The sequence below is a fragment of the Ranitomeya variabilis genome, chromosome 5 (genome assembly GCF_051348905.1).
Source record: "Ranitomeya variabilis isolate aRanVar5 chromosome 5, aRanVar5.hap1, whole genome shotgun sequence".
Classification (NCBI taxonomy): Eukaryota; Metazoa; Chordata; class Amphibia; order Anura; family Dendrobatidae; genus Ranitomeya; species Ranitomeya variabilis.
This window is the reverse complement of record NC_135236.1, coordinates 377,959,511-377,985,416: the sequence shown is the minus strand read 5'-3', so window position 1 is coordinate 377,985,416 and position 25,906 is coordinate 377,959,511. Positions and strand designations below refer to the sequence as shown.

General features: G+C 44.7%; 1 protein-coding gene across 4 annotated transcripts in view; it reads left to right on the top strand.

Annotated features, from left to right (window-relative positions):
* The window catches only part of KCND2 (potassium voltage-gated channel subfamily D member 2), an 832,113-nt gene that overhangs the window by 765,620 nt on the left and 40,587 nt on the right, over positions 1-25,906 (top strand). The window lies entirely within an intron of this gene.

Below are 25,906 nucleotides of genomic sequence, written 5' to 3'. Positions count from 1 at the left end.
ACGTTATCGGAGGATAGTCGCATGCGACGGTCAGTTAGTACACCACCTGCAGCACTAAAGACACGTTCCGATAATACACTGGCCGCAGGGCAAGACAGCACCTCCAATGCATACTGGCTTAGCTCTGGCCATGTATCCAGCTTTGAGACCCAAAACTTGAAAGGTGAAGAGCCGTCTGGGAGTACAGCAAGAGGGCAAGACATGTAGTCTGTCACCATCTGACGGAACCGTTGCCTCCTGCTGACTGGAGCCGTCTGTAATGGTGTAGACTTTTGTGGCGGGCACAGAGAACTGTGCCACAGTTGGGCCATACTGGTCTTGCCTTGGGCAGAGGCACTGCTTCTGCTCCCTCTTTGTGCAGAGCCTCCACCACTGCCTGGACGCACTGAGCTGCTTTGGAATGCACTAGCAGCACTTCTCTCAGTTGGAATGGAGAAGATGATGGAATTCACCAGTGTGTCTTGGTACTCCCGCATTTTTCGCTCCCGGTTCAACGGTGTGATGAGGCTTTCTACGTTGTCCCGGTAGCGAGGATCGAGGAGGGTGAACACCCAATAATCAGACATGTTGAGAATGTGGGCGATGCGGCGGTCGTTTCTCAGGCACTGCAGCATGTAATCCACCATGTGCTGCAGACTGCCAACTGCCCAAGAAACGCTGTCCCCTGCTGGAGGCGTGATCTCTGCCCGCTCGTCATCACCCCACCCTCGCTGTACACACTGAGTACTGGACAATTGTGTAACTCCCTCCTCTGGACGGATGTCTTCCTCCTCCATTGACTCCTCCTCATCCTCCTCACAAACTGTCCCCTGCCTACGCGTTTGTGAGGAACCACGTGGCGCTGACTGTCCAGAAGATGATGGAAATGCTGAATCCTCATCCTCCACCTCTTCCACAACATCATCCCTTAGCGCTTGCAGTGATTTTTCAAGCAGGCAGATAAGGGGGACAGTCATGCTGACTAGTGCATCATCTGCACTCGCCATCCGCGTGGAATAATCAAAGGGACGCAAAACCTGGCAGACGTCATTCATAGTGGCCCACTCTGTGGTTGTGAAGTCTGTACGGCGCTGACTGCGACTTCTTTGCGCCTGAAGCAGCTGGTACTCCATTACAGCTTGCTGCTGCTCACACAACCGCTCCAACATATGTAACGTGGAATTCCACCTGGTAGGTAGGTCACATATGATGCGATGTTCCGGCAGGCGGTGTCGGCGCTGCAGAGCCGCAATGCGCGCTTTTGCCGTGCTGGAACGCCGCAAGTGAGCACACTCTAGGCGGACCTTGTGCAGCAGTGCATCAAGATCCGGATAGTCCCTCAAAAAACTCTGCACGACCAAATTGAGCACATGTGCCAGACATGGGATGTGAGTGAGGTTGCCGAGGCCCAGAGCTGCCACCAGATTTCGGCCATTATCACACACTACCATGCCTGGCTGGAGATTCGCTGGCACAAACCACACATCGCTCTCCTGCTTGATGGCATTCCAGAGCTCCTGCGCTGTGTGGCTTCGATTCCCCAAATAAATTAATTTCAAGACGGCCTGTTGACGTTTGGCCACGGCTGTGCTCATGTCGGTCGTAACAGGTAAACGTTCATCACAGGTCCATGTGGAGGTGGACTGTGACGGCTCCTGCAGCAATGATTCTGAGGAACTGGTGTAAGAGGAGGAGTCAATGCGTACAGAATGGATTCCTGCAATCCTTGGAGTGGGCAGGACACGTCCTGCGCCACTCGCACGGTCTGTACCCGGCTCAACGACATTAACCCAATGGGCAGTGAGGGAAAGGTATCGCCCCTGTCCATGTTGACTGGTCCACACATCGGTGGTGAGGTGGACCTTGCTACTGACGGCGTTCAGTAGCGCGTGTTTTATGTGTCCCTCCACATGCTTGTGCAGGGCAGGGACGGCTTGCCTGCTGAAGTAAAAGCGGCTGGGCACATTGTACTGTGGGACTGCCAATGACATCAAGTCACGGAAGCTGTCAGTCTCCACCAGCCTGAATAACAGCATTTCCAGTGACAGAAGTTTGGCAATGCCTGCAGTCAGAGCCTGTGCTCGTGGGTGGTTTGACGAGAAAGGCCGCCTTTTCTCCCACGCCTGTACTACCGATGGCTGTAGACTGGGCTGGGAGTGTGTGGATGACTGGGAAAGTGGTGCTGCGGGTGGAATTACAGCGGGTCTCTGGACAACAGGGCCAGAGGTTCTTCCACGGCGATCCTGGGAGGAAGCCGAACCAGCTGCGTGTGAGCTGGAGGAAGAGGCAACACGAGCTGAAGAGGTGGTAGCTGCCGCTGTTGGTTGGCCTAGCTCTTCAGTGTGTTTTTCTAACTCCGCCGGGTGCCTGGTGCGCACATGTTTCCACATGTTGGAGGTATTGAGGTTGCTGACATTTTTCCCTCTTTTGACTTTGTGATGACACACCTTGCATTTGACATAGCAAATGTCATCTGCAACTGTGTCAAAAAAGGACCAGGCACTGCAAGTCTTGGGAGCGCCCTTTTTGGCTTTTGGAAGAGACATGCTCCTAACGGGTGCCAAAGCGGAGGCTGCAGGATCCGCAGTCTTCCCCCTCCCTCTCCCTCTTTGGGCCGTACGGGGAATCTCTTCCTCAGAGCTGCTCCCACCACCTTCCTGTCCCTCACGCCAAGAAAAAGTGGTGAAAGTGGGTGCTGATGAGTCACCGGTGCCCGCAGCAGGCACAGAATCCCCACGTCCCCTCCCTGCTCCGCGCCCACGCCCACGCCCACGTGCCTTACTCACTGCCTTCTTCATCTTGGTTGACTGATAAAGATAAGCAGAAAAGTACTAACGGATTTGTGTGCTTATTCCTGAACAACTCCTCCTAACAGGTATAAGAAACACTAATTTTCTAAAGTGTGGACTAGACTTTAATATGAGCTAATGTGGCCTACACAAATGTAAAGTGGTGTCACTGGTGTGTTTGGTGAACTTTATTATTTATTTATTTTTTGGGGGCTGAACTGACAACAGATAGAGCTGCAGTCACACGGAGACCGTGCAGACAGCCGTAAAACGGCGCTGCAAGGCCCAAAAACCCTCCTCTACGTTATCCTATGTAGTGTTTTTCCACAAGTTAGCTGGAGACGGGTGGAAAGACACTAATAGGAATTTTTTGAAAAAATGTGCAGCAGCCTGCACTACTTAAAACAAAATGAAAATTGATTTTGCGGTATGACGCAGTGAAGAACCCTGAGCTGGAGACAACCAGGCTATGGCTGCTCACAGACTACAGGGCGAGCTGCAGTCACACGGAGACCGTGCAGACAGCCGTAAACGGTGCTGCAAGGCCAAAAAACCCTCCTCTACGTTATCCTATGTAGTGTTTTTCCACAAATTAGCTGGAGACGGGTGGAAAGACACTAATAGGATTTTTTTGAAAAAATTAGCAGCAGACTACACTACTTGAAAAAAAAAAAAAAAAGAACAGTATGAGGCAATGAACCACCCTCCCTGAACTGAATACAACCAGCTATGGATGGCCTATGTGGCTGCACTCAGACTAGAGAGTGGGCTGCACTCACACACACACACACAGACCTTGCAGATCGCTGTGAAAACAGCGCTACAAGGCAAAAGCAAGGTGAATAGTAGGTGAACACAGCGGTTGCTAAATTAGCCTTTGGAAAGCTCAAAGAAGCAAATCGCTATCTCTAAACTGGCCCTCAGTCAGCAAACAGCGTCCTGTCACTAACTGAATTCACAGCAGAGTGAGCGCAAAATGGCGCCAGCGACTTTTAAACTGCATCATGACATCATTTCAGCAGCCAATCACAGCCATGCCAGTAGTTTCATGCCCTCCATGCTGAACAGGATGTGCCCACACTTGGAATCATTCTCATTGGATGAATTTGTGCAGTTTGAATCTGTGAACTTCCGATTCCGGTATCCGATACGCGGCAAGTATCGGAATCCCGGTATCGGAATTCCGATACCGCAAGTATCGGCCGATACCCGATACTTGCGGTATCGGAATGCTCAACACTAGTCATGTTATGATGTTGTGTGAGGCCTAATGCGCACATAATGACACCAAAAAGGGGAAACGATTAAAGACAGAAGAGCAGACTGGAGCAAATAGGGGGAAGTGAGTCAACAGAGGACCAGATGGGGAACTCCGATACCCGGACAGATGAGGGACAAAGTATAATATTCTTTTATTTTTTAATAGGTTCACAAAAAATCTAATTTCCTGGCTGAAATTGAGCGAATATTTAATTTAATTAAATTTGCTCATCCTAAGGATATATAAAGGTGCTTCTCACAAAATTAGAATATCATCAAAAAGTTATTTCAGTTCTTCAGTGCGAAAAGTGAAACTCGTACACTATATAGAGTCATTACAAACAAAGTGATCTATTTCAAGTGTTTATTTCTGTTAATGTTGATGATTATTGCTTACAGCCAATGAAAACCCAAAGGTCATTATTTCAGTAAATTACAATACTTTATAACACCAGCTTTAAGAATGATTTTAAAATCTGAAAGTTTGACATACTGAAATGTATATTCAGTAAATGCACTCAATACTTGGACAGGGCTCCTTTTTCATCAATTACTGAATAAATGTGGCGTGGCATGGAGGCGATCAGCCTGTGGCACTGCTGATGTGTTATGAAAGCCCAGGTTGCTTTAAAAACAGCCTTCATCTTGTCTGCATTGTTGGGTCTGGTGTCACTCATCTTCCTCTTGACAATACCCCATAGATTCTCTATTGAGTTAAGGTCAGGCAAGTTTGCTGGCCAATCGAGCACAGTGATACTGTTGTTTTTAAACCAGGTGTTGGTACTTTTGGCAGTGTGGACAGGTGCCATGTCCTGCTGGAGAATGAAATTTCAATCTACAATTTCCTGGCAGACGGCTGTGCTGACTTTGGTCTTGATAAAACACAGTGGTCATACACCAGCAGATGACTTGGCCCCGCAAACCGTCACTGATTGTGGAAACCTCACACTAGACCTCAAGCAGCTTGGATTGTGTGACTCTCCACTCTTCCTCCAGACACCGGGATCTTGATTTCCAAATGAAATGCAAAATTTACTTTCATCTGATAACAACACCTTGGACCACTGAGCAAGAGTCCAGTTCTTTTTTTCCTTGGCCCAGGTAAGATGCTTCTGGCATTGTTTATTGGTCATGAGTGGCTTGGCACAAAGAATGAGTCACTTGTAGCCCATGTCCTAGATACTTCTGTGTGGTGGCTCTTGAACAATGACTCCAGCAGCAGTCCACTCCTTGTGAATCTCCCACAAATTTTTGAATGGCCTTTTCTCAACAATCCTTTCAAGTCTGCGGTTTTCCCATTTGCTTCTGTACCTTTTTCTACCATACTTTTTCCTTCCACTCATCTTTCCATTAATATACTTGGATACAGCACTCTGTGAACAGCCAGATTCTTTAGTAATGACCTTTTGAGGCTTACCCTCCTTGTGGAGTGTGTCAATGACTGCCCTCTGGACATCTGTCAAGTCAGCAGTCTTCCCCATGATTGTGGAGCCTACTGAAACAGACTAAGGAACCTTTTTAAACATGGCGTTTTTTGGAAATTATTCTAACTTACTGAGATAATGACTTTTTGGTTTTCATTGGCTGTAAGCCACAATCATTAACATTAACAGAAATAAACACTTGAAATAGATCACTCTGTAATGACTCTATATAATATATGAGTCTCACTTTTTGTATTGAAGAAATTAAATAAGGTAACTTTTTGAAGATATTCTAATTTAGTGAGGAGCACTTGTGTATGCATATATCTGTGCATATGTATAGTGACAAAGTAATTTTCAAAGGACTGGAGGGCAGATATGTGTCACTGAGGTTATTAGCTTCAGTGATGTGAACCTAGGAAAATTCTCCAGCACACCTAGAGAGAGGGGTTAATAGGCCATGTTAAGGGGTTTGTTTAGTGAACAGCTGAAGAGTGGGTGGGAGGCTATTCACTATATCTATACCCCAGGGTGGGGTTTAGAAGGTAAATAGTCAGCCTATAGGGATGGAACAGCATTCAGACAAAATGGAATAGCTGATCAAGCATCTGGTCCTAAGCCAGAAGTAACAGCATCAGCAGCTCTAGTAGCAGCACCAGCAGCAGCAACTCTAGCAGCACTAAGAGCAGCAGCAAGTCCAGCAGGAGACAAATAAATTCCTTGTGCAGCAGATTCAATAGCAGCAATGGCACATTGAGCTCCTGGAAGGGTGTGTCCACAGCGGAGAAATCTCCCAGGTCCAGGTGATGGCTCATATTCCCGAAAGGCAGTAAGACGAGCCGTGTTAATGATGACCCCAGTTGATGAAGTTGAGGCATTTTTAACTGTGTTTGAAAGGGTAGCAGAGCAGTAGAACCTGCTGCTCAAGCAGTGGGCAGAGGTACTGGCCCCCTATCTAACTGGCGAACCCCAAAAAGCTTATTATAACTTGGCCTTAAAGGATGCACCAGAGTATGCCAAACTAAAAACTGAAATATTGACATGCTTTGGAGTTACTATGTCTGTCAGAGTAGAAAGGGTCTGCCACTGAATGTATTGCAGTAACAAACCCCTTGCTACCAAATGTTCGACCTGCTGCATCTGGTACAGAAGTGTTTGCAGCCGAAGTCCTCCACTACCAGCCCAGATGGTCAAGAGTGTTGCTATGGACAGATTTATTCACTTTCTTCCTAGGCCATTGCAGACCTGGGTTGCCTAGGGAGACCCCCGGAATGCCAGCGACCTGGTTAACCTAGTGAAAAAGTACCAAGTGGTTGAGAAGTCCTTAAGGAAAGTGGGTGGGGTTGAAGCCTGACTCTCAAAAGAAGGGAAATAAAGCCACAACTGGGGGAGTCTGAGGTTCCAAGGGGTCATTGAGGGGTTGCCAAAGTCTGCTGCTAAGGACATAATTAGTTAGCCGTCCATTGTCTTATGTCTTCCAAACAGATGGAGTGCAGCATGGGGAGACACTGTTTGTATTATGCCTATCCAGCCTGCAATGTGGACTACCAGCCCTGGGAGGAACCACAGGCATGTCCTGTGACAATTAATGGGGTATGGAAGTTTGATATTGGGGAGTTTGGCTACCTTGGTAAGGGCCACACTCCCCTACTAATTGATCCCTATGAGGTCGGAGTAGTTAAAGACCTGCTGCACCCAATAATAATAGGGCAGAACTTTAGCTTGTTCTGGGACCTATGGCGAAAGGCGGGGGTGTACCAAGTTACTCAGACAAGGGCCAGTCCAAGAATCCCAATCACAGATGGAGGAGGCTAAATTCCCCCTGTGTATCCTTGCTAGTGATGAGGACGAGAAAGTGACCCATGAGGCCAAAATTCCTGAGTTGGGGGTTTCTGGGGGGAATTTTGGGACTCCTCAAATGGAGGAACTTACATTAAAAGGGGCATTGGACAATGTTACTGTGATAAATGGGGTGGCCCAAGAGCCAGGGGCTTACATCAAGTTTCCATATTTAGCAGTAAAAGGATTTGCTATATCGGGTTTCTAAACTGAGAGGGGGGAGTACTAGAGCAGCTGTTAGTACCGGGACCCTATAGGTGTAGGGTACTAGTCATGGCCCATTCTCCTGTCTTGGGTGGGCATCTGGACATAAAAAAAATCTGAGAGCGGGTCCTTCAAAGGTTCTACTGGCCTTGGTGTCAGAGAGATTGCTAATTATTGCACCAATATATCCTAGTGGTCATGGACTAAGTAACACAGTACCCGGAGGCGGTACCACTGAGAAATTCCTCCACCAGGAGTATAGCCTGAGAGCTAAACCCTATTTTATCCCAGTTGGCCTGTCAAAGGAGATCCTGACAGACCAAGGAACACCGCTCATGTCCAAAGTAATGAGAAAGTTATGTAAGGCTCTCCAGATTACACAACTCAGGATGTTGGTGTACCATCCGCAGACTGTCGGCTGGTGGAGAGATTCAACAAGACTCTGAAGTCCATGCTTAAGAAGGCCATGGGTAAGGATGGCCGAGACTGGGATTGCCTACTCCTGTTCCTGCTGTTCTCTATTAGGGAAGTTCCACAGGCCTCTACGGGGTACTCAGCCATACAACAGCCCGTTCGAGCTGTTGTATGGGTGGCACCCTCAGGGACTTCTGGATATTGCGAAGGAGACCTAGCAAGCCTGACCGATATTGTGATCTTGACCCCGATTTGTGAAGTCACTTGCAGAAGGTCCAGGCGGTACTAGATGCACTGAGGAAGGCGGGGTTTTGCATGAACCCAAAGAAATGAGCCATAGGTAAAGAGGAGGCAAAACACTTGGACTACATCATCCAAAGAGGTGAAATAAAGACATAAGGTATTAAGATGATGGCAATCCAAAATGAACCACAACCGTTCTCCAAGAAACAGGTTTGGGCGTTTCTGGGAATTGTGGGATTTTATCGGTGATTCATGCAGAATTTCCCAATGATAGCCACACCCCTGACCGACCCTCTTAAGGGCACAAAGTCGTTGATGGCCTAATGGTCTTCTGAAGCAGAGATGGCGTTCCAAGAGTTGAAGTTTACCCTGTTTAGGCAGCCAGTCTTGATCGCATCTGACTTCAGTAAGGAATTTGTTGTCCAGATGGATGCCTCAGAGTTCAAGTTGGGAACTGTGTTGTCTCAGGAAGTAAATGGGGAGGAACATCCAATCCAGTATCTAAGTAGGAAACTCTACTTCTGTGAGAAAAACTATGACATTGTAGAAAAAGAATGCTTGGCCATCAAATGGGCAATTGACACCTTGGAGAACTACCTGTTATGGAATGTTAATTAGTGATGGGCGAGAAGCATTTTGTCGGATCTCCCCAAGCATGCTCCGGTGATTTCCGGGTATTTGTGAGTGCTCGGAGATTTAGCTTTTGTCAACGCAGCTGCATGATTTACAGCTGCTTGCCAGCCTGAGTACATGTGGGGGTTGCCTGGTTGCTAGGGAATCCCCTCATGTATTCAACCTGTCTAGCAGCTGTAAATCATGCAGCTGTGTCGACAAAAACTAAATCTCTGAGCAGTCACAAACGCTCAGAGACCACCCGAGCAACGAGTATACTCACTCATCACTAATGGTAATTCAAATGATCTGTCTAGACTTCCCTGCTTGGTGACTGAAGGTGCCAAAACCCCTGGCTTTGGGAAGAGGGGAGGAATTTGTGATCTAGTCAATGACAAAGTACTGGAGGGGAGATATGTGTCACTGAGGCTATTAGCTTCAGGGATATGAACCTAGAAAAATGCTCCAACACACTAAGTGCTGCCAGAGGTCAATAGGCCATGTTAAGGGCTAAGTTTAGTGAACATCTGAAGAGTGGGTGGGAGGCTGTTTACCATATCTCCACCCCAGATTGGGGTTTAGAAGGTAAATCACAGCCTCCTGAATCATTCGTAGTTCTGTGTCTCTGGAGACCGATCTCCATACCTGTGCTCATGCTAAAGAAACCTGAACCTTGTATTTGTTTCCTAAACAGATAGATTCCCGCAGCAACACGGACTGTACCATTTGTTATGTTTTCTTTTCCCGTTAGGCCAGACAGGCCATGTTTATTTTGCTTACTCTGCACTGGTTTATGCAGTACATTTAATAAACCAGTGGAAAACTTAAAGAGACAGCCTTCCTGCTTCTACCTCTGTGTGTAGCCCAGTAAGCCATTCTACCACAATATATACAGTTGAAACCAGAAGTTTACATACACTATATAAAAATACACATATGCATGCATTTTCTCATTATCTGTCATGAAATCAGAATAAACCTTCCCCTTTTTAGGTCAATTAGGATTACCATAATTATTATCATTTGCCAAATGCCAGAATAAATAGAAAGAATGTTTTAAGGCATTTTTATTACTTACTGCAAAGTCAAAAGTTTATATACATTTCATTAGTATTTGGTACCATTGCCCTTAAACTTAATGACTTTGGTCAAACATTTGGGGTATCCTTCCACAAGCTTCTCACAATAGTTGGTTGGAATTTGGGCCCATTGCTCCTGACAAAACCGGTGTAACTGATCCAGGTTTGTAGGTCGCCTTGCTCGCACCTATCTTTTCAGCTTTGCCCATAAATTTTCAATAGGATTGAGATCAGGGCTTTGTGATGGCCACTCCAAAACATTGACTTTGTTATCCTTAAGCCACTTTGTTACCATTTTGGCAGTATGCTTCGGGTCACTGTCCATTTGGAAGACCCATTTATGCCCAAGCTTTAACTTCCTGGCTCATGTCTTAAGATGCTGCTTCATTATTGCCACATAATCTTCTCTTCTCATGATGCCATCTATTTTGTGAAGTGCACCAGTCCCTCCTGCAGTAAAACAACCCCACAACATGATGCTGCTACCCCCGTGTTTCACAGTTTGGATAGTGTTCTCAGGCTTTCAAGCTTCTCCCTTTTTCCTCCAAACATAACGATGATCTTTATGTCCAAAAAGTTCAATTTTCGTTTAATCTAACCACAGAGCATGTCTCCAAAAATTGAGGTCTTTATTCCTGTGTGCATTGGCAAACATTAATCTGGCATTTTTATGGTTTTTTTGGAGTAATGGCTTCTTCCTGGCAGAGTGGCCTTTCAGCCCATGTTGATACAGTACTCGTTTCACTGTGGATATTGACACAATCCTACTAGCTTCCGCCATCATCTTCACAAGGTCTTTTTCTTTTGTTCTTGGGTTGATATGCACATGTCAGACCAAAGCACGTGCATCTCTGGGACACAAAACCCGTCTCCTTCGTGAGCGGTATGATGAATGGACATTTCCATCTTGTTTGTACTTCCGTATAATTGTTCGTACAGATCAATGATGCACCTTCAGGTATCTTGAAATTGTACTCAAGGAACCCAGACTTGTGCAAGTCCACAATTCTCTTCCTGATATCTTGGCCGATGTCTTTAGAATTTCCCATGATGCTACACAAAGAAGCAGTGTGTTTCAGGTATGCATTAAAATACATCCACAGGTTTGTCTCTAATTTACTCAGATGTTGCCAAAAAAACTTATTAAAAGCTTCCAAACACATGATATCATCATATGGACAGTCCAGATTTGTTTAAAGGCATAGTATTGTTAGTGTATGTAAACTTTTGACTTTGCAGTAAGTAATAAAAATGCCTTAAAACATTCTCTTTGTCTCATTATTCTGACATTTGTCAAATATTAATAATTACGGTAATCCTAATTCACCTAAAAAGGAAAAGGTTTATTCTGGCTTCATGTCACAGATTAAGAAAAACATGCGCATATGTGTCTTTCTATATAGTGTATGTGAGCTTCTGGTTTCAACGGTACTGCATATCTATATATATATATATATATATATATATATATATATATATATATATATATACACACACACAGGTGCTTCTCACAAAATTAAAATATCATCAAAAAAAATATTTATTTCAGTTCTTTAGTACAAAAAGAGAAGCTCATATTTTAAATAGAGTCATTACAAACAAAGTGATCTATTTCAAGTGTTTATTTCTGTTAATGTTGATGATTATGGCTTACAGCCAATGAAAACCTACAGTCATTATCTCAGTAAAGTAGAGTAATTAACAAAAAAACACCTGTAAAGGCTTCTTAGGCATTTATAAATGTCCCTTAGTCTGTTTCAGTAGGCTCCACAATCATGGGGAAGACTGCTGACTCGTCAGATGTCCAGAAGGCGGTCATTGACACACTCCACAAAGAGGGTAAGCCACAAAAGGTCATTGCTAAAGAAGCTGGCTTTTCACAGAGTGCTGTATCCATGCATATTAATGGAATGTTGAGTGGAAGGAAAAAGTGTGGTAGAAAAAGGTTCACAAAAAAGTGGGATAACTATAGCCTTGAAAGGATTGTTAAGAAAAGGCCATTATAAACATTGTGGGAGATTCACAAGGAGGTGTCTGCTGCTGGAGTCATTGCTTCAAGAGTCACCACACACAGACGTATCCAGGACATGGGTTACAAGATTTGTATTCCTTGCGTCAAACCACTCATGACTAATAGACAATGCCAGAAGCGTCTTACCTGGGCCAAGAAGAAAAAGAACCGGACTGTTGCTCAGTGGTCCAAGGAGTTGTTTTCAGATGAAAGCAAATTTGCATTTCATTTGGGAATCAAGGTCCCAGAGTATGGAGAAAGAGTGGAGAGGCACATAATCCAAGCTGCTTGGGGTCTAGTGTAAAGTTTCCCCAATAAGTGATGGTTTGGGGAGCCATGTCATCTGCTGATTTAGTTCCACTGTGTTTTATCAAGACCAAAGCCACCGCAACCGTCTACCAGGAAATTTTACAGTACTTCATTTTTCCCTCTGCTGACAAGCTTTTTGGAGATAGAAATCTCATTCTCCAGCAGGACTTGGCACGTGTCCACACTGCCAAAAGTCAGAACTGCCAATACCTCGTTTAAAAGCAACAGTATCACTGTGCTTGATTCGCCAGCAAACTCGCCTGACCTTAACTCAATAGAGAATCTATGGGGTATTGTCAAGAAGAAGATGAGAGACACCAGACCCAACAATGCAGACAAGCTGAAGGCTGCTATCAAAGCAACCTGGGCTTCCATAACACCTCAGCAGTGTCACAGGCTTATCACCTCCATGCCATGCTGCATTGATGCAGTAATTAATGCAAAAGGAGCCCCGACCAAGTATTGCGTGCATTTACTGAACATACATTTCAGTAGGCCAATTTTGGATTTTAGAATCATTTTTCCAGCTGGTGTTATAAATTATTGTAATTTACTGAAATAATGACTTTTGGGTTTTCATTGGCTGTAAGCCATAATCATCAACATTAGCAGAAATAAACACTTGAAATAAATCACTCTGTTTGTAATAATTATATATGTGAGATTCACTTTTTGTATTGAAGAACTGAAATAAATTAATTTTTTGATGATATTTTAATTTTGTGAGAAGCACCTGTATATACATTTATATACTGTATAATGTAAATTATTTTGATCAGTCCTACAATAAAGCCTCCGCTGCTTAAAAGTTTACTTTCGTGTTGCCTTTTTTTTACTTGCCACACCTGTGCTATTACATCTAATGGTGTTTTTCAGTGTTGATGGCGATCTGTTCACAGATGTTAGCAATTTCTTAGTACACGAAACGCCACACATCTGAGACAGCCAGGTCCAGCAGAACAGTGCGCTGGAGTCTAATGCACAGTACATGCACCTTTCCTAACTATCAGCGAGTCTTGTGTATTCATTAAGTAGATTTAAATGAGGCTTCAGTGCAGAATCATTTCCATTTTTTAAATCAGTTGTAAATTAGAAGTTACATTTGTAATTTGCATCTATTTAGACTGCCTGAAAGCAGGAATAGTTAATGTAACTTAATGGTTATTACTGCAAGAAGAATTTTTGATTATCCTGCACCATCCAGCAATATTTACTTGTCACTTGTCTCTTGAGTGATTTATCCTTATAAATTATAAGCCTAATAAAAATCAGCAGGATGAGGGCTGTATGGATGCACTACTGTGTTAAAAAATGAAGTTTTATAAAGTTTTATGTAAGTGGCGAGGGCACCTTATTTTATAGTTTTACATTTTTATTAGACCATAAAAGAACAGAAAAAAATGGAAAAAAACAATGTGAGTCCAACTTACCATATGCATTTGTCCCTAAGTGTAAAATAAATTACTATTCTACATTTTTGAGACTGCGATAGGCACTTACTATTGAAGCATAAAAAGAAGTGAGAATCAAAAATATTTATTGAGATTTTCAGACAGACGCTGTTTAACTGTTCTTTTAGGTGATGTTAAAGGGGTTTGCCCCATTCATATAACCCCAATTATTGGGAGCGGATTGTTGTAAAAGAAAATAAAACATCTTTACTTTCGTCCTCTGGTCCACCACTGAGTCTCCATGGCTGGTCATGGTGTCTGATATTGGCTACAGCATGCACGTCATGTTGACAGCATGGCAGGGCGTTCCATCTACACGGGCAGAACCAGTGAGCTCAGTGATTGGCTGCTGCACTTTTAATGTGTCATTAGTGATGCAGCCAATATAAGACATAGAAGCGACAGAGACTCAGCGGTGGTCCCAGGGAACAGAGTAACGTCTTTTTAAAATTGGGACCAGGAGTTTCTGAAAGAGGATGAACCCTGAATGATTATTATCTAAATTGTCAATTTGTCTGGTATATTTTGGCTCAAGAGGATCACAAGGCCACTTTTTGTACATAGAAAATGACATGTATGTCCCTTGATTCTAATGTGTACTTTCTACTGCTAGACCCTCAACTTATTAAGACCAACAATGTGAAATAGTACATTAAAAATTGACAAAGCTGTTGATTGAAGGCAGAGTTTAGAACTTTCCTTATGTACCATGGTCTGTGCTGAACTACTATACCTTGGCCACAGCAAATAAATATGCTCTAAAGACACTCCATCAATCCATACAGACTTTTATCTACATCCTACACTAGGCCGTTATTGGCCAACAGGTAAACTCTAGTAAGTTATTTGTGAATCAACTGCATAAGAATTATATCAGCGATAAGCAGATAAGCTCATAACTATGTCAGAAGCTTAGCACATCAGAGGGTTCAAAAGCCTCTAGAGAGCCAGTCTGTTGTGAATTCTGCTCTTGGGCTCCCTCCGGTGGTTGTTGGTGGTAGTGTAGTTGTCTTGGGGTTGTAATCCAGGGCAGGTGTTTTTGCTGATTGCAGCTCTACTAGGTATTTAGGTGTGCAGGATCCATGAGTCCTTGCCAGTTGTCCATTGTTCTTGGAGGGATTGCATCTCTCTCTGGTTCCTCATGCCCTGCTGCCAATTCAGCTAAGATAAGTGTCTGTTTTTTTGTCTCTGTGCACACATGCAGTGTGCTTTGCAATTCAGTGCAATTATTGTGTTTTGTCCAGCTTAGACTTTGTTTGCATTTTTCAGTCATGCTGGATTCTCAGGAGATGCAGATATACTTTCTATGTCTTTAGTTAGATGTAGAATATTTGTATTATCTGCTGTGGATATTTTTAGGATTTTAATACTGACCGCTTAGAATTCTGTCCTATCCTTTTCTATTTTGCTAGAGGTGCCTCTTTTGCTCAATCCTGTTTTTCTGCCTGCGTGTGTCTTTCCTCTTATACTCACAGTCAATATTTGTGGGGGGCTGCCTATCCTTTGGGGTTCTGCTCTGAGGCAAGATAGAATTCCCATTTCCATCTATAGGGGTATTTAGTCCTCCGGCTGTGTCGAGGTGTCTAGGACGTGTTAGGTACACCCCACGGCTACTTCTAGTTGCGGTGTCAGTTTAGGGTTTGCGGTCAGTACAGGTACCTCCTACTCCTGAGAAAGTCTCTCATGCGGCTCCAAGGTCACCGGATCATAACAGTACAACTGGCCCACAATGAGTTAAATGCATCTCAGAAGAAGGGAAGAAAGAGCCATTTTTTTTTCTGTAGCCTGCTTTGTCTTTTCTTCCCCCTTTTCCTCTGGGTGACTGAGGAGTCTTGTGCTAGCATGGATGTTCAGGGATTAGTTTCTCGTGTAGACCAGCTTGCTGCTAGGGTACAGGGTATTTCTGATTATATTGTTCAGACTCCGCTTTTAGAGCCTAGGATTCCTACTCCTGATTTGTTTTTTGGGGACAGGTCCAAATTTTTGAGTTTTAAAAACAACTGTAAACTGTTTTTTGCTCTGAAGCCTCGTTCCTCTGGTGATCCCATTCAGCAGGTTAAAATTGTCATCTCCCTGCTGCGTGGCAACCCTCAGGATTGGGCATTTTCCCTGGAATCTTGGAATCCGGCCTTGCTTAATGTAGATGCCTTTTTCAGGCTCTAGGATTATTATATGATGAACCAAATTTTGTGGATCAAGCGGAGAAGACCTTGTTGGCCCTGTCTCAGGGTCAAGAAGCGGCAGAATTGTATTGTCAGAAATTTAGAAAATGGTCTGTGCTGACTAAATGGAATGAGGATGCTTTGGCGGCAATATTCAGAAAGGGTCTTTCTGAATCTGTTAAAGATGTTATGGTGGGGTTTCCCACGCCTGTTGGTCTGAGTGATTCTATGTCTCTGGCCATTCAGATTGATCGGCGCTTGTGGGAGCGCACAACTGTGCACGCTGTAGCGTTGTCCTCAGAGCAGATGCCTGAGCCTATGCAGTGTGATAGGATTCTGTCTAGAACGGAACAACAAGGATTCAGACGTCAGAATAGGTTGTGTTTTTATTGTGGCGATGCTTCTCATGTCATTTCAGTCTGCCCAAAGCGTACAAAGAGAATCGCTAGTTCAGTTACCATCGGAACTGTACAACCTAAATTTCTGTTATCTGTGACCTTGATCTGCTCATTGTCGTCATTTTCTGTCATGGCGTTTGTGGATTCAGGCGCCGCTTTGAACTTAATGGACTTTGAATTTGCCAGGCGTTGTGGTTTCCCCTTGCAGTCTTTGCAGAACCCTATTCCTCTAAGGGGCATTGATGCTACACCATTGGCTAAAAATAAACCCCAGTTTTGGAGACAGGTGACCATGTGCATGGCGCCAGCCCATCAGGAAGATTGTCGTTTTCTGGTGTTGCATAATTTGCATGATGCTATTGTGCTGGGTTTTCCATGGTTGCAGATACATAATCCTGTGTTGGATTGGAAGTCTATGTCTGTGACTAGTTGGGGTTGTCAGGGGGTTCATAATGACGTTCCTGTGATGTCAATCTCCTCTTCCTCCTCTTCTGAAGTTCCAGAGTTTTTGTCTGATTTTCAGGATGTATTCGATGAGCCCAAGTCCAGTTCCCTTCCACCGCATAGGGACTGTGATTGTGCTATTGACTTGATTCCAGGCTGTAAGTTTCCTAAGGGCCGACTTTTCAACCTGTCTGTGCCTGAACATACCGCCATGCGAAGTTATGTTAAGGAGTCTTTGGAGAAAGGGCATATTCGGCCATCTTCTTCACCGTTTGGAGCGGGATTTTTTTTTGTTGCTAAGAAGGATGGCTCCTTGAGACCCTGTATTGATTATCGCCTCTTGAATAAGATCACGGTCAAGTTTCAATACCCTTTACCTTTGCTTTCCGATTTGTTTGCCAGGATTAAGGGGGCTAGTTGGTTTACTAAAATTGACCTTTGGGGGGCATATAATCTTGTTCGTATTAAGCAGGGTGACGAATGGAAAACTGCGTTTAATATGCCCGAAGGCCATTTTGAATACCTTGTGATGCCATTCGGGCTCTCTAATGCTCCATCTGTTTTTCAGTCCTTCATGCATGATATCTTCCGGAATTATCTTGATAAATTCATGATTGTATATTTGGATGACATCTTAATTTTTTCCGATGATTGGGAGTCTCATGTGAAACAGGTCAGGATGGTATTTCAGATCCTTCGTGATAATGCTTTGTTTGTGAAGGGGTCTAAATGTCTCTTTGGAGTGCAGAAGGTTTCTTTTTTGGGCTTCATTTTTTCTCCCTCATCTATAGAGATGGATCCGGTTAAGGTTCAGGCCATTCATGATTAGATTCAGCCCACATCCGTGAAGAGCCTTCAGAAATTTGTGGGCTTTGCTAATTTTTATCGCCGTTTCATTGCTAACTTCTCCAGTGTGGTTAAACCCCTGACTGATTTGACGACGAAAGGCGCTGATGTAACGAATTGGTCCTCTGTGGCTGTCGCTGATTTACTTCTGCCCCGGTGTTGCGTCAGCCAGATGTTTCTCTTCCGTTTCAGGTTGAGGTTGACGCTTCTGAGATTGGGGCAGGGGCCGTTTTGTCTCAGAGGAATTCTGATGGTTCCTTAATGAAACCGTGTGCCTTCTTTTCCCATAAGTTTTCGCCTGCTGAACGCAATTATGATGTCGGCAATCGGGAGTTGTTGGCTATGAAGTGGGCGTTTGAGGAATGGCGACTCTTGTGTATCCGCTTTTTGGGCTCCCCTGCTGGTTGCTGGTGGTATTGGTGACTTGTTTGCACTTTGCAGCTTCTGTTCACCTGCTTCCATCAGCGTTTGGGAGTTTCCTATTTAGCCTTGCTCTCCAGTCATTTCCTTGCCGGTCATCATTGTAACCAGAGCCTTCGGTTGCATGTTCCTGCTACTAGTCTGCTGTTCAGCTAAGTGGACTTTGTCCTTTTGTTTTGTATCTTTTGTCCAGTTTGCAGTTTTTGTAATTCTCTGTAGCTGGAAGCTCTTGCGGGCTGAAATTGCCACTCCTGTGTCATGAGTTGACACAGGAGTCTTAAAGTAATTTCAGGATGGTTTTTGAAAGGGTTTTCAGTTGACCGTGAAGTCCTCTTTTGTATCTTTCTGCTATCTAGTAAGTGGACCTCTCTTTGCTAAATCTACTTTCATACTGTGTATGTCTTTTCCTCTTAATTCACCGTTATTACATGTGGGGGGCTGCTATCATCTTTTGGGGTATTTCCCTAGAGGTAAGTCAGGTCTGTTTCTTCCTCTACCAGGCGTAGTTAGTCCTCCGGCTGGCGCGTGGCATATAGGAAGCCGTAGGTATGCTCCCTGGCTACTATTAGTTGTGTGGTAGATTTAGCTCACGGTCAACTCGAGTTTCCATCACCCGAGAGCTCGTTCGTTATTTATATGTTTCTTACGTTCCCTTGCCATTGGGAACCATGACAGTATGACCGGCCCGAGTTAAAACTTATTGGCCGAAGAAAGGAGAGAAAAAAGAAGTCTGTAAAAAATTTTTTTTTTTCTTCTTTTTCCCTATGCTTGCTCCATAGTTGGATCAGTTGTATTTCAGCTCTAATTACTGCCTTTGCCTTTCTCTCCTTATAATCCTTGAATGGCTCTGAGCTCACCTGTTTAAAGATGGATCCTCAGAGTTTGGCTGCAGGTTTAAATAATCTTGCTACGAAGGTTCAAAATTTACAAGATTTTGTTATGCATACTCCTATTTCTGAACCTAAAATCCCTACACCAGAGGTGTTTTCCGGAGATAGATCTCGGTTTCTGAATTTCAAATATAATTGTAAATTGTTCCTTTCTCTCAGACCTCACTCCTCAGGAGATCCTGTCCAGCAGGTTAAGATTGTAATTTCTTTGCTGCGAGGTGACCCTCAAAATTGGGCATTTTCATTGGCACCAGGGGATCCTGCGTTGCTCAATGTGGATGCGTTTTTCCTGGCTTTAGGGTTGCTTTATGAGGAACCTAATTTGGAGATTCAAGCTGAAAAAGCTTTGATAGCCCTATCTCAAGGGCAAGATGAAGCTGAGATATACTGCCAAAAATTTCGTAAATGGTCTGTGCTTACTCAGTGGAATGAGTGCGCCTTAGCGGCAAATTTCAGAGAGGGCCTTTCTGATGCCGTTAAAGATGTTATGGTCGGGTTCCCTGCGCCTACAGGTCTGAATGAGTCCATGACATTGGCAATTCAGATTGATCGGCGTTTGCGGGAGCGCAAACCCGTGCACCATTTGGCGGTATCTTCTGAAGAGACGCCAGAGAAAATGCAATGTGACAGAATTATGTCCAGAAGCGAGCGGCAGAATTATAGGCGTAAAAATGGGTTATGCTTCTATTGTGGTGATTCTGCTCATGTTATATCGGCATGCTCTAAACGTACTAGGAAGGTTGACAAGTCTATTTCAATTGGCACTTTACAGTCCAAATTTATTTTGTCTGTAACCTTGATTTGTTCATTATCAGTTATTACCGTGGATGCCTATGTGGACTCTGGCGCCGCTCTGAGTCTTATGGACTGGTCCTTTGCCAGGCGCTGTGGGTTTGATTTAGAGCCTCTGGAAGTCCCTATACCTCTGAAGGGTATTGATTCTACACCTTTGGCTTGTAATAAACCACAATTCTGGACGCAAGTGACTATGCGTATGACTCCAGACCATCAGGAGGTGATTCGCTTCCTTGTGTTGTACAATTTACATGATGTTTTGGTGCTTGGATTACCATGGTTACAGTCTCATAACCCAGTCCTTGACTGGAAGGCTATGTCTGTGTTAAGCTGGGGATGTCATGTTAGGGCATGTTAGGTTAGGCTATGGGTTGAACTAGATGGACTTAAAGTCTTCCTTCAACCTCAATAACTATGTAACTATGTCGGGGGGCTCATGGGGACACTCCTTTGGTGTCCATTTCGTCATCTATTCCATCTGAGATTCCGGCATTTTTGTCTGATTATCGTGATATTTTTGAAGAGCCTAAAATTGGTTCACTCCCTCCTCACAGGGATTGTGATTGCGCCATAGATCTGATTCCTGGCAGTAAATTTCCAAAGGGTCGTTTGTTTAACCTATCTGTACCTGAACATGCTGCTATGCGCGAGTATATTAAGGAGTCCCTGGAAAAGGGACATATTCATCCTTCTTCATCACCTTTAGGAGCCGGTTTTTTCTTTGTCTCTAAAAAGGATGGCTCTCTGAGGCCTTGTATTGATTAACGACTCCTGAATAAAATTACAGTCAAATATCAGTATCCGTTGCCTTTGCTGACTGATTTGTTTGCTCGCATAAGGGGGGCTAAGTGGTTCTCTAAGATTGATCTTCGTGGGGCGTATAATTTGGTGCGAATTAAGCAGGGGGATGAGTGGAAAACCGCATTTAATACGCCTGAGGGCCATTTTGAGTATTTGGTAATGCCTTTTGGCCTTTCTAATGCACCTTCTGTCTTTCAGTCCTTAATGCATGATATTTTCCGTGAATATTTGGATAAATTTATGATAGTGTACTTGGATGATATTTTGATTTTTTCTGATGACTGGGAGTCTCATGTTCAGCAGGTCAGGAGGGTTTTTCAGGTTTTGCGGGAGAATTCTTTGTGTGTAAAGGGTTCAAAGTGTGTTTTTGGGGTTCAAAAAATTTCCTTTTTGGGGTACATTTTTTCCCCTTCTTCCATTGAGATGGACCCTGTCAAGGTTCGGGCTATTTACGACTGGACGCAGCCTACTTCTCTGAAGAGTCTCCAGAAATTCTTGGGCTTTGCTAATTTTTATCGTCGATTTATAGCTGATTTTTCTGGCGTTGCTAAACCTCTGACGGATTTGACTAAAAAGGGTGCTGATGTTGCCAATTGGTCCCCTGCTGCCGTGGAGGCCTTTCGGGAGCTTAAGCGCCGCTTTTTGTCTGCACCTGTGTTGCGCCAGCCTGATGTTTCTCTTCCCTTTCAGGTTGAGGTCGATGCTTCCGAGATCGGAGCGCGGGCGGTTTTGTCGCAGAAAAGTTCCGACTGCTCAGTGATGAGACCTTGTGCGTTCTTTTCACGAAAATTTTCGGCTGCCGAGCGAAACTATGATGTTGGTAATCGGGAGCGTTTGGCCATGAAGTGGGCATTTGAGGAGTGGCGTCATTGGCTTGAGGGTGCCAAACATCAGGTGGTAGTTTTGACTGATCACAAGAATTTAATTTATTTGGAGTCTGCCAGGCGCCTGAATCCTAGACAGGCACGCTGGTCGTTGTTCTTTTCCCGGTTTAATTTTGCGGTCTCGTACTTACCGGGTTCTAGGAATGTGAAGGCAGATGCTCTTTCTAGGAGTTTTGAGCCTGACTCTCCTGGGAATTCTGAACCTGCTGGTGTCCTTAAGGATGGAGTGGTTTTGTCTGCTGTCTCTCCAGATTTGCGATGTGCTTTGCAAGAATTTCAGGCGGATAGACCTGATCGTTGTCCGTCTGGTAGACTGTTTGTTCCTGACGAGTGGACCACTAGAGTCATCTCGGAAGTTCATTCTTCTACTCTGGCAGGTCATCCGGGAATTTTTGGCACCAGAGATTTGGTGGCTAGATCCTTCTGGTGGCCTTCCCTGTCTCGAGATGTGCGTGTTTTTGTGCAGTCTTGCGATGTGTGTGCTCGGGCCAAACCTTGTTGTTCTAGGGCTAGTGGGTTGTTGTTGCCCTTGCCTATTCCGAAGAGGCCTTGGACGCACATCTCTATGGACTTTATCTCGGACCTCCCTGTTTCTCAGAAGATGTCTGTCATCTGGGTGGTGTGTGACCGTTTTTCTAAAATGGTTCATTTGGTGCCATTGCCTAAGTTGCCTTCCTCATCTGAGTTGGTCCCTCTGTTTTTTCAAAATGTGGTTCGCTTGCATGGTATTCCGGAAAACATCGTTTCTGACAGGGGTACCCAGTTCGTGTCTAGATTTTGGCGGGCAGTCTGTGCCAGGTTGGGCATTGATTTGTCTTTTTCGTCTGCATTCCATCCTCAAACCAATGGCCAGACGGAACGAACTAATCAAACTTTGGAGACTTATTTGAGGTGTTTTGTGTCTGCGGATCAGGATGATTGGGTTGCCTTTCTGCTGTTGGCGGAGTTTGCTCTTAATAATCGGGCTAGTTCTGCCACTTTGGTTTCTCCTTTCTTTTGCAATTCAGGGTTTCATCCGCGTTTTTCATCTGGTCAGGTTGAATCTTCGGATTGTCCTGGAGTGGATGCGGTAGTGGATCGGTTGCATCAGATTTGGGGACAAGTGGTGGATAATTTGGAATTGTCCCAGGAGAGGACTCAGCAGTTTGCTAACCGCCGTCGTCGTGTTGGCCCCCACCTTCGTGTTGGGGACTTGATGTGGTTGTCTTCCCGTTTTGTCCCTATGAGGGTTTCTTCTCCTAAATTTAAGCCTCGGTTCATCGGTCCTTATAGGATTTTGGAGATTCTTAACCCTGTCTCCTTTCGTTTGGACCTCCCGGCATCTTTCGCTATCCATAATGTGTTCCATCGATCGCTGTTGCGGAGATATGAGGTACCGGTGGTTCCTTCTACTGAACCTCCTGCTCCTGTGCTGGTGGAGGGTGAATTGGAGTACGTGGTAGAAAAGATCTTGGACTCCCGTATTTCCAGATGGAGACTTCAATATCTGGTTAAATGGAAGGGCTATGGTCAGGAAGATAATTCTTGGGTAACTGCCTCTGATGTTCATGCCTCGGATTTGGTTCGTGCCTTTCATAGGGCTCATCCAGATCGCCCTGGCGGTTCTTGTGAGGGTTCGGTGCCCCCTCCTTAAGGGGAGGGTACTGTTGTGTATCCGCTTTTTGGGCTCCCCTGGTGGTTGCTGGTGGTATTGGTGACTTGTTTGCACTTTGCTGCTTCTGTTCACCTGCTTCCATAAGCGTTTGGGAGTTTCCTATTTAGCCTTGCTCTCCAGTCATTTCCTTGCCGGTCATCATTGTAACCAGAGCCTTCGGTTGCATGTTCCTGCTACTAGTCTGCTGTTCAGCTAAGTGGACTTTGTCCTTTTGTTTTGTATCTTTTGTCCAGTTTGCAGTTTTTGTAATTCTCTGTAGCTGGAAGCTCTTGCGGGCTGAAATTGCCACTCCTGTGTCATGAGTTGACACAGGAGTCTTAAAGTAATTTCAGGATGGTTTTTGAAAAGGTTTTCAGTTGACCGTGAAGTCCTCTTTTGTATCTTTCTGCTATCTAGTAAGTGGACCTCTCTTTGCTAAATCTACTTTCATACTGTGTATGTCTTTTCCTCTTAATTCACCATTATTACATGTGGGGGGCTGCTATCATCTTTTGGGGTATTTCCCTAGAGGTAAGTCAGGTCTGTTTCTTCCTCTACCAGGCGTAGTTAGTCCTCCGGCTGGCGCGTGGCATATAGGAAGCCGTAGGTATGCTCCCTGGCTACTATTAGTTGTGTGGTAGATTTAGCTCACGGTCAACTCGAGTTTCCATCACCCGAGAGCTCGTTCGTTATTTATATGTTTCTTACGTTCCCTTGCCATTGGGAACCATGACAGGCGACATTGGCTTGAGGGAGCCAAGCACCGTATTGTGGTCTTGACCGATCATAAAAATCTGATTTACCTCGAATCTGCCAAATGGCTGAATCCTAGACAGGCTCGATGGTCCCTGTTTTTCTCCCGTTTTGATTTTGTGGTCTTGTATCTTCCGGGTTCTAAGACTATTAAGGCTGATGCCCTCTCTAGGAGTTTTTTGCCTGATTCTCCTGAGGTACTTGAGCCAGTCGGCATTCTGAAGGAAGGGGTGGTCCTGTCTGCCATTTCCCCTGATTTGCGACGGGTTCTGCAGGAATTTCAGGCTGACAAACCTGACCGCTGTCCAGTGGGGAAACTGTTTGTTCCTGATAGATGGACTAGTAGAGTGATTTCTGAGGTTTATTGTTCTGTGTTGGCTGGCCATCCTGGTATTTTTGGTACCAGAGATTTGGTTGGTAGGTCCTTTTGGTGGCCTTCTTTGTCGCGTGATGTGCGTTCTTTTGTGCAGTCCTGTGGGACTTGTGTGCGGGCCAAGCCTTGTTGTTCCCGTGCTAGTGGGTTGCTTTTGCCTTTGCCGGTCCCTGAGAGGCCCTGGACGGATATTTCTATGGATTTTATTTCAGATCTTCCGGTTTCCCAGAGGATGTCGGTTATCTGGGTGTTTTGTGACCGGTTTTCTAAGATGGTTCATTTGGTGCCTTTGCCTAAATTGCCTTCCTCTTCTGATTTGATTCCATTGTTTTTTCAGCATGTGGTTCATTTGCATGGTATTCCGGAGAATATTGTGTCTGACAGAGGTTCCCAGTTTGTTTCTAGGTTTTGGCGGGCCTTTTGTGCTAGGCTGGGCATTGATTTGTCTTTTTCTTCCGCATTTCATCCTCAGACAAATGGCCAGACCAAGCGAACTAATCAGACTTTGGAAACTTATTTGAGATGCTTTGTGTCTGCTGATCAGGATGATTGGGTGGCTTTCTTGCCATTGGCCGAGTTTGCCCTTAATAATCGGGCTAGTTCGGCTACCTTGGTTTCACCCTTCTTTTGTAATTTTGGTTTTCATCCTCGTTTTTCTTCAGGGCAAGTTGAACCTTCTGATTGTCCTGGTGTGGATTCTGTGGTTGACAGGTTGCAGCAGATTTGGGCTCATGTGGTGGACAATTTGGTGTTGTCTCAAGAGGAGGCTCAGCGTTTTGCTAACCGTCGTCGGTGTGTTGGTTCTCGGCTTCGGGTTGGGGATTTGGTCTGGTTGTCTTCCCGTCATGTTCCTATGAAGGTTTCTTCCCCTAAGTTTAAGCCTCGGTTTATTGGTCCTTATAGGATTTCTGAGATTATCAATCCGGTGTCTTTTCGTTTGGCCCTTCCGGCCTCTTTTTCCATCCATAATGTTTTCCATAGATCTTTATTGCGGAAATATGTGGTGCCCGTTGTTCCCTCTGTTGATCCTCCTGCTCCTGTGTTGGTTGATGGGGAGTTGGAGTATGTGGTTGAGAAGATTTTGGATTCTCGCTTTTCGAGGCGGAGGCTTCAGTACCTTGTCAAATGGAAGGGTTATGGCCAGGAGGATAATTCTTGGGTTTTTGCCTCTGATGTCCATGCTGCTGATTTGGTCCGTGCCTTTCATCTGGCTCGTCCTGATCGGCCTGGGGGCTCTGGTGAGGGTTCGGTGACCCCTCTTCAAGTGGGGGGTACTGTTGTGAATTCTGCTCTTGGGCTCCCTCCGGTGGTTGTTGGTGGTAGTGCAGTTGTCTTGGGGTTGTAATCCAGGGCAGGTGTTTTTGCTGATTGCAGCTCTACTAGGTATTTAGGTGTGCAGGATCCATGAGTCCTTGCCAGTTGTCCATTGTTCTTGGAGGGATTGCATCTCTCTCTGGTTCCTCATGCCCTGCTGCCAATTCAGCTAAGATAAGTGTCTGTTTTTTTGTCTCTGTGCACACATGCAGTGTGCTTTGCAATTCAGTGCAATTATTGTGTTTTGTCCAGCTTAGACTTTGTTTGCATTTTTCAGTCATGCTGGATTCTCAGGAGATGCAGATATACTTTCTATGTCTTTAGTTAGATGTAGAATATTTGTATTATCTGCTGTGGATATTTTTAGGATTTTAATACTGACCGCTTAGAATTCTGTCCTATCCTTTTCTATTTTGCTAGAGGTGCCTCTTTTGCTCAATCCTGTTTTTCTGCCTGCGTGTGTCTTTCCTCTTATACTCACAGTCAATATTTGTGGGGGGCTGCCTATCCTTTGGGGTTCTGCTCTGAGGCAAGATAGAATTCCCATTTCCATCTATAGGGGTATTTAGTCCTCCGGCT